A 6848-nucleotide genomic window follows, 5' to 3' on the forward strand; every position below is an offset into this window, starting at 1 on the left:
TTTCCTAAAGGTCTCCTGTAGTTCTCAGAGGCTGCGCACTGGCTTAAAGACCTGAACCTGACCTCTTTAAAGTCCTCTGGGTATCCACACTGTAGCTGCCACATGTCTACCTCTATTTACAGGGAGCACCTACAGCCTGCTTGTGCTCATCCTCCTTCACATATTTCCTAATTCTCTTCAGTTGCCTGCTCCCAAAGAGTTTGGGGCCATGCCTTACAAAATAATCCCCCCTCNTTGTTGTGGAACAACAGACAATGGCTCTTCCTCAGGATGGTCAAACCACAGTAGGTGACTAACAGGCCAGTCACCACCAGCCAGGTCCACGAAGCCCACGGACCCTCATGCCCCATCCAGGGTGAACTGTGGTCACCCATGAGTCTGGGCCAAGAGCCCTTCTGACAGCCAAGATACATACTCTAAGTCTGGCACACTCATATTGGCAGCTAAACGAAGCATCCAGCAGTGGAGAAGATTGCTAGAAGTGGCCAAGCTCATGAGGTGCCCAGGCATGGCCCTCAAGGTCACCCCTTTCGGGGCTTTCAGGCCACGGTAGTGAAAGTCCAGACTGGCCAAGCGAGAGCAACTAAGGCCTTTGGGAAGAAAAATCAGTTTGTGGTCAGAGAAGCCAAGGGTTTGAGCTCCTGTAGGCAAGGAGGCCGGGCCTGGGAGCTTTTCATTTCATTGTGCTACAGAGAAAGCTTCCACAGGTGCAGCTCCTGGCCCCCTGACTCCACAGTTCCCAGCCGGGGCGTAATCTCAAAGAACCAGCTGAGCAAATAATAATATTCCTGTGGATATCCAGAAATGTCAAGGACAGAAGAACAGTAGAGAAATAGGGACCAGCCTCGGAACTGGGGATGCCATGAGGCAGTGGCTTGTCACATTTTGGAGACAGTTCCAGGCCAAGCTGAGGTGCTGAATGGCAGGAAGCTTACCAAGAAAGTGTCTTGGGACTTCTACCTACTTTGGTCAAGTGGGAGATGCCAAAGATGATGCCATTCAAGTTGGATGGTATGTCACAGCCACTCTGAGATTCCACCTAGTCATCTCTTGGTACCAACTGGCAGCCTCCTTAAGCTGAGGCCAGGGGATTTAATTCTAGAAAGGCTAGGGGGTTGTCAGAGAGATTAAGATAGAGGAGATGGTATTGGGTGGGGAGAAACGGAAAGGTACTCAGCTACTTATGACTCAGATCTAATAACTGAGACTGATATGCCCCATCCCACTCCTCGGCTGCAGACCATTGGGGCTCAAGTGGGAGCTGCCACAGGTTTTGGAGGCAGAGGTGCAGTGAAGAGAATTCCTGGCCAAGTTGAGCTCCTACAGCAGGAGCAAGCCAGCAGAAACGCAGAATGTAGTTGTTGCTCAGGTGGATGTCCAACAGCAAAGGGGATCCAACAAGGTGCCCCAGGCCAGGCAAGGCATGTGGTTGTCTGAGAAATTGAGGTCCTCGAATGAGCCGAGTTTGGCCACCTAGGAAGCAGTCATGTCCCTGTTGAGGTAGTCGGCTGAGAGGTCCAGAACCTGAAGGTGACACAAGGACTGGAGTGCTCTGTCATTAGCCAGATGGTTACGGTGCAGGAGGCTGGATGCCGGGATGAGGGAGCTGGACCAATGAAGCTAGTGAAGGGCCTCTGAGGCCAGAACCTCCAGCTAGTTGCCCTGAAATTCCAAGCCTTGGTCTGTCCTCAGTTGCACCATCCTCACCCCTAGGGCTTTTAGGAGGTTGTGAGAGAGGTCGAATTGTTCATGGGAGCCCTGCCGGAGAAGTTTGGAAGCCAGGCCCCTGGCAGGAAATATAGCCTGGCCATCGGAGGGGGGGCGGGGAGAGAAAAGAGTATCCTGCGAGCTAGACAGTGAGGGGGACTCAGGGAGCAAGAGCTGAACCCCATTCACTTTTGATCACCTCCTGTGGTGCTGTCACATACATGACCTCACTCCAAGAAGTAAGGGTGGTTGTTCCTGCTTTAGAGATGATGAAAGATGCTCAGAGAAGCAAAGCGACCTGCCCAGTGCACAGAATTTTAACCCAAGTCTCACTGACTCAAAGCCCGTGCCCTTTCCACTATTTATCTTGCCTCCTTGAGTGTATCTTGTTCTAGTTCAAAAGGCCCTTGTTCTCTATGGCAACAGGAAATTTGTTTCTATCCATGAATGAATCAGGGTATCCTACAGTACAATACAATCAATATAATCCTTGAGTGTTAGAGCTGGAAGAGACCACAGAGACCATTTCTCCCTGAAAACACTCTCATTTTCTAGCTGGAACAAAACGCTCAGAGAGGGGGAAGAGGCTTGTTTAAGGACACAGCAAACCTGAGTTGGTCCACTCACCCGCTGCCCCAAGAGTTCATCAGGACTGGTGAAGAAAGGAGAGAGGCAACGATGAATCCATTTCTGGATTCCTTGGGTAGATGCTGCCTACCCCTAGTTACCCTTTCTTAGAGATGGGGTATCCATCCGGGACAGGAGAGCCCTATTTCTAGCCCCTTCTCCCGGGAAAAGGGTTGTCCTGGGAGGTTCTTTTCCCATCCCCCAGCTCACCCCCATTGCCCACCCTGCCCCACAAATATAACTTACTGGGTAAAAAATGAGTTTCGAGGTAAAAACAAACAAGTTCAACTCTTGACTTTACCATTAACTAGCTTAATAATCTTAGGCAAATTCTGTAATTTCCCTGATCCTCAGTTTCCTCATCTGATACTAATACCTCTCTCATAGGCTGTGGAGATAAAATGCAGTGACGCCTATAAAGCGCTTAACACAAAGTACCCAAGTATAGATATTCCTTTGTCCCTGTCTTATCTACCACAGGCTCCCATATTTTCACCCTGGATTGGGCCAGAAAGGCAAAGGTCCCCAACATGGGAAAGGTGGAGGCCTTGGGGCTGCTACCCATGAGCTTCAGAGCGAGTAAGGTCAGAAGCAGGCTGAGTTCTGGTTGGGCCTTGCTGTTGGCTCCTTCAGTTTTCCTCCAAACCATGAGCCTGGATGGACCTTGAGTACTTTTACATAGGCCCAGGCCAGGCCAGGAAGTGCTTTTTCCACGAGACCCCACAAGCGTATCTTTTTCTCGTTCAAAAGGCCCTTGTTCTCTCTGGCAACAGGAAATGTGCTTCTATCCACGAATGAATCAGGATCCTTCAATCAGTATAGTCCTTGAGTGTTAGAGCGGCAAGAGCCCTTAGATATCAAGAACCAACAATTCTCCCTGGGGGAAACATAAGGCAGAGAAGTTGGGGAGGAGGGTAAAGGCTTTTGAAAGTGAAAAGGAAATAGGGAAGAGTTGCCAGGCTTTTCTAACATCTCAAGGTGCCAGGAAATGAACAGCATGGGATCCCTTCCCTGACTGGCTTATGTTTTCCTCAGCCCTATGGGGCTGCCACAGGGAAACCCATCAGAGGAAGGGAAATTTAAACTCTGAGTAAATTGTCCAGCCTCCCAGCCGCTGTATCATGGGACTCTGGCTCAGAGATGAGAGGAAAGTCTGCGGGTGGTGGCCAGGTTGGATTTGAGATAGACCCCTACCACTTAGCAGGTATTGTGCTGGGTGCCTTCCACCCGCTCACTCAATTCATTAGAGCCAAGCCCTGTGGGGGATAGAGGAGCGTCAAGTCTCACATGTATTAGAACACAACAACTGCTCTATGACATCCTTCTCTGGCCCTAGCTCTCCCTTTTCAGGCAAACTCTTAGAAAAACTTGACTGCTGATTTCTTCCCCTGAAAAAAAAAAAGTCCTAGGACTTGATCCATCTCCACTACTTCTGTCAGCGAAGCCCAGCTCATCTCTCACCTGCCTCTAGTCTCTTGCCTCCTTCACAGCAGCTGGACTGCCAAGCCCGCAATTGCAACCATCCACTTCCTTGCTTTAAGCTCTTTGATGACTCCCCACTGCTCACCAGATCAAGTGCGGCCTCCTTCACCTGGCACGCGACACCCCTTGTGATCTGGCCCCTGCTTATCTGTCCTCATTTCTTGTCACTTCCCCACAAGAAACACGCATTTCAGTCATACTTAACTGACTACAGTTACTGGAATATGCCCATGCTGTTCCATACCCCTCTTTGTTGGCACATACCATTCTTTCTCCTTGGAATGCTCTTTCCAGCTTGACTGTCTGGCAGTTTGACTGTCCTATAAGCTGCAGGTGAAATGTGATCTCTCTCCTGAAGCCTGCCTTGATCTTCTATGTTGTTTTGTTTTGTTTTGCTTTGCTTTGCTTTGCTTTTTTGGCTTCAGACTCCTAGTCACCTAGGTGGCACCCTCCTCCTACTTCCTTGCCAGTTCTTGTCATGTCTGGTCTTATTTATCTCTACCCCAGCCCCTAATTGTTTTTCTCATGAGCTTTATTCTATACCAGGCATTCTGCTAACATTTTACCTATGTTATCCCATTGAATCTTCACCTCACCCTCTGAGTTTGGTACCATTAGTATCCTCGTCTTACAGCTAAGAAAACTAAGGCTTGAAGTAGGTCACTTACCCAACATCACCCAGGATATAGGGTTAATAAGCAGCACAGTGGAGATCCAAATGCAGGCTGGCTCAAAAGGCTTGACCCTGGCACTAAAGTATCTAGTCTTTATCCCTGCAAGGTGTGTAGTAATACTGGGAGAGGCTTGCTGGGGCTGGGCAGAAGCAGAGATGAAATTCTTTAAGTCCATGTGCCCTGATATCCTAGAGGCTAGAGGCTACGGAAGTGACCTTGGGGCAGCCTAATAGCCCGAATCTGAGACGGAGAGCAGGGTGAGACAGGAAAGAAACCAGTACCTTTCTAAGGAGAAAAAGATGCAAAGTTTGAGGTACTGACGCTGCTTACTTCAGCAGCTCACACAGTGTATCCTGGCCTAGACAGAGAAGGTCAAACAGTCCTGGGCAGGACTGACAGGTGGCTGGGAGAAAGCGTGGGGAGGAGCAAATGAGGCTAGAGTTCAGGCTCCAGCTGCCACCTGGTGGTCAGCCTTAGAGAGGCAAGTGGATGGGACCAGGGTCCTGTCTTGGCACAAACTAAGGGGCAGAGAGGCTGCTCGAGGGAGCTGGTTCACAGTATTCATTCATTCACCCATTCATCCATCCATCCATCCATCTTTCCACTCATTTCTTCATTCAGCAAAGGTGCGTGATACCAGGCACAGTCTAGGCACTAGGAATACAGCAACGAATTAAAAAAAAAAAAATGCCTGCTGTCACTGAGCTCATATTCTCGCGGTGGGAGACAGACGAAAAATAAGTAGATGACATGGTGTGTTAGATAGCAATGAACACTATGGAGGAAAAGCAAGGAAAGGGGAGCGGCGGAGGCTTTGCCACTTTAAATAAAGCCTCGCTGAGAAGGGGAAGTTTGAGAAAAGACCCGAAGGAGGTGAGGGAGTTAGCCATGGAGATGTCTGTGGGAAGAGGATTCTAGGATAAGGAAACAGCCCAGGAAAGACTCTAAAGTAGGAGCATATGTGATGTGGTCAAGGAGCAGTGAGGAGGTCAGTGTGGCTGGAGCAGAGTGAGTAAGGGTAGGAATAATAGGAAATAAGCACAGAGAGGTAGGCAGGGGTTAGATCGCATGGGGCTCTGAAGGACTGTTGTCTACACTGCGGGAGACGGGGAAGCCATGGGAGAGTAACCTGCTCAGGGTCACCCAAGCCAGCAAGTGGCACTAAGCATTCTGTCTCAAAACTCTATGCTCGGCAGTACTGATAGGTTAGACACATAGACCAGAACAGGCATGAGAACCCGGAAATAGCCCCATACCAATCTGCCCAAGTGAGTTTTGACAAAGGTACAAAAGCAGTCCAGTAGAGGAAGGATAATGTTTCCCACAGATGGTGCTGGGGCAGTTGGACAGCCGTAGGCAAAATAATCCTTGACCTAAACCTCACACCTTATACAAAACAGAACCCATGATGGATCAGTTACAGATGATTTCAAATATAAAATGGCATGGCTTAGATGTAAAACATAAAATTGTAAAACTCTTAGAAAAAATGAGGAGAACATCTCTGGGACCTGGGGCTAGGCAAAGGACTTTTGGGCTTGACACCAAAAGCAAAATTCATAAAAAGAAAAACGTATAAGTTGGACCTCATCAGAAGTAACAACTTCTGCTCTGTGAAAGACATCTTTTGTTCACACACACACACACACACACACACACACACATCGAAAAACAAAAACAAAACCAAAAACCTATCGGCTTTGTTTATGATAGTACCGAGCTGGAAACAACCAAGATGTCCTTCATCCGGTGAATGGTTAAACAAACTGCTACATCTGTGCAATACTACTCAGCAATGAAAAGGAACGAACTGTTGATACAAGCAACAACTTGGATGAATCTCCAGTCCCAAAAAGCCAGTCCCAAAAGGATTCATATGATATGGTTCCATTTGTGTAACATTCTTGAAGAAACAAAATTATAGATAGGAAAACAAATACATGCTTGCCAGGGACTAGAGATGAGGGGAAGGACTAGGTGAGTGTGGTTACAGAAAGGACAACAGGACGACTCCCTGTGAAGGCTGGGCAGTTCTGCACCTTGACTGGGGCTGTGACGCATGAACCTCCCCATGTGACACAACTGCACAGAACTCCACACCCCCACAGACGAGTTCATGTAAAACTGGGGCAATCTGAATAAGCTCTGTGGAATGTCACTCAACTGGTTGTAATGCTGTCCTGCAGTCATACAAGATGCCAGCATTGGCAGAAGTGGGGTGAAGGATGCATGAGACCACCCTGCAACTTCCTGTGAATTTCTTCAAAATAGACATTTCAAAACAAAACCAAAAGCCCTGGAAGAAACCATGAGAGACTCTAAACAAAAACTTGGAGTGTTTGATCGAAAAAGTTTGGA

The sequence above is a fragment of the Crocuta crocuta genome, unplaced genomic scaffold (assembly GCF_008692635.1).
Source record: "Crocuta crocuta isolate KB4526 unplaced genomic scaffold, BGI_CrCroc_1.0 scaffold394, whole genome shotgun sequence".
Lineage (NCBI taxonomy): Eukaryota > Metazoa > Chordata > Mammalia > Carnivora > Hyaenidae > Crocuta > Crocuta crocuta.